This window comes from Berghia stephanieae, chromosome 13 (assembly GCF_034508935.2).
Source record: "Berghia stephanieae isolate SIO BIC M18660-M18661 chromosome 13, UCSD_Bste_1.3, whole genome shotgun sequence".
NCBI lineage: Eukaryota > Metazoa > Mollusca > Gastropoda > Nudibranchia > Aeolidiidae > Berghia > Berghia stephanieae.
In genome coordinates this window covers 34,814,797-34,817,659 of record NC_088372.1, presented here as the reverse complement: position 1 = coordinate 34,817,659, position 2,863 = coordinate 34,814,797, and the positions used below count along the sequence as shown (strand labels likewise).

The window sequence follows — 2,863 nt, the reverse complement described above, 5'->3', positions numbered from 1 at the left end:
ATCGTCAGTACAGGCCCAGCCTCCTTGGCTCGGTTAGGACTGACCAACATGTGCCAGCGCCCGTGGGTCAGTACTGACCAATAGCCATTCCTTTCGATTATCTTATAGTTTGAGCCTTCAGTTCTTCAATCAACATACAGTGAATAGACTTTTGAAAATAGTTGAATAAACATTGAAGTTGTTTTATTTTGAGCCTAAAATTTAAAATAAAGTAATAATCATAATAATAATAATAATAATAATAATAATAATAATAATAATAATAATAATAATAATAATAATAATAATAATAATAATAATAATAATAATAATAATAATGATGATGATGATGATGATGATGATGATGATGATAATAATAATAATAATAATAATAATAATAATAATAATAATAATAATAATAATAATAATAATAATATACAGGAAACATATACTGGAGTTTTACTTATTTGAATAATAGCATGTTTCTTTCTTTATAAATATTATAAGACCTGTTCTTGAGTACGGGAACAATGTTTGGAGCCAATATATCTAAGGCAGTCAATAGGTCTTGAAAATATTCAAAGACGAGCAACAAAATTGCTTCCCGGACTCGAGTACATGTCATATGACGAACGTTTATCATTCCTCAATCTACCTAGTCTCAAATACAGAAGAATTAGGGGAGACTTAATTCAGCTCTACAAGATAATACATAATATAAATGATATAAATCCATTAATTTTGTTTACATTTTCTAAGGTTACGTATACAAGAGGCGACAAATATGAAATATATATTCCAAGACTTCAGACCAAAATAAGACAGAACTCATTTAATATACGTATAATGAAAACATGGAATAGTCTCTGTTTTAACACAAAAATTGCATGTTCTTTGAATCAGTTTAAAATCTTAGTTGATAGGGAGTTAAAGTCTCTGAGATTTAAGTACGACTAATATGTTTTGTTGTAGTTTACAAATTGTTTAAATATTTTTATTTTCTATTTTTTTTTAAAAATTTAAAAAACATAATGATTATAATAATGGTAATGATGATGATGATAATAATAATAATAATAATAATAATAATAATAATAATAATAATAATAATAATAATAATAATAATAATGATAATAATAATAATAATAATAATAATAATAATAATAATAATAATAATAATAATAATAATAATAATAATAATAATAATAATAATGATAATAATAATAATAATAATAATAATAATAATAATAATAATAATAAATAAATAAATAAATAAATTAATTAATTTATTAAGTTTTGAATTTAATTTGATCTTATTCATTTTTATTTATTTATTTATTTATTTATTTATTTATTTATTTATTTATTTATCTATTTCTTTATTTGTTTGTTTGTTTCTTTAGTTATTTATCCATTTATTTATTTATCTTCTAAACTTTAAATTGTCATGTGGATGTAATTGTTTCCATTAAATTTCATGATTTTTTAGACTGGTTTGTAAATGTTGACCAGTAAAATGCATGAAAGCTGAAACAATGTAAAATCATAATTTATCAGATACGTATGTATGCTTATTATCGTTGTTGCTTTCATGATTATTTTTGTCATTAATATATCATATCTAGATAAATAAAGGAACCTAGGGGTGAGAGTCAATAAAGTGACAAGGCTAAACTGTTACCAGTTGAAAGTGGTGAAAGTTAGATACGCACTACGAAAGGTGCTTGTTGTCTTTTCTTCTTCTTTTTGTTGACATTACAACTACTGGAAGGGAGGGGCGGGGCTCTGCTTTTTATTTCTTTTTAATTATTTGCTTTATTTTGTTTTTAGTTAAATTATGATTGACACAAGTTCTAGATGGTAATTGTTACCATAAAATGACAGCTCTACAAGATAATACATAAATAAATTAGATGATATAAATCCATCAATTTTGTTTACATTTTCCAAGATTACGTATACTAGAGGCGACAAATATAAAATATATATTTCAAGCTTTCAGACAAAAACAAGTATTAAGTCATTTATCATACGTATAGTGAAAACATGGAATAAGATAAGATAAGATATAATTCATTTCTCCAAAAAAATGGAAATTCGTTTACAGACGTGATATGCATGAAAATGTATAAACACAAAGTTGAGAATATATGGCGACAATGTATATATATATATATATATATATATATATATATATATATTATATATATATATATCGTTGTTGCTTTCATGATTATTGTTGTCATTATTATTTCATTATACTATGACCTTTGTACATTTATGATTCATTCGATCATGAACAACTTTCAATCACCGGTATTCTATGATAGTATTTTTTGATATTACATTGCCATATTGATCTAATATTACTTTTCATTACATTCAAATTTGTGTGAAACTGTCAGTGAATGGTACAATTCAAGCTATTTGAGATTATGTAATTATATACTATTGTAAATGACATTTAAAGGACAGTTCCTATATTAAACCTTTAGCAAGATAAGATAAGATAAGATAAAAAAATAAAACATGATCCATTTATTGCTCTAAAAAAATAAAGAGTGTGTTGTCTCAAAACGGATCAATCACTGCATGAGCGTGAGGCAGGCATGAGTGAAGGAAACATCAACTAAAGTGAGAATTGGTGAGTAAAGCTAATTAATGATTGGCAGTCAAATGGCGAAGTGAATCGTAACCATGAGAATCATTGAGAACAATTAATGTACAAAGCATTCTAAAATTATGCGAGACATGCAAAGTTAAAGACCCGAAAACTATCACAGGCTAACATTGAATTAACTCTTTACCTTCTTTCATAAGCACTCTTTACACATTATAAAGTCAAACACTGAAATTGTAACTCTAGGTTTGTATTTTTTGGTCT

General features: G+C 24.7%; 1 protein-coding gene across 1 annotated transcript in view; it reads right to left on the bottom strand.

Annotated features, from left to right (window-relative positions):
• Positions 1-2,226: 2,226 nt before the first annotated feature.
• Positions 2,227-2,863, bottom strand: part of LOC144958703 (beta-1,3-galactosyltransferase 1-like) — a gene marked incomplete at its 5' end in the record, with an annotated part of 2,596 nt that continues 1,959 nt past the window's right edge. Inside the window, 1 exon segment of the mRNA XM_078890848.1 lies at positions 2,227-2,863. This exon segment is cut by the window's right edge and continues 1,959 nt beyond it.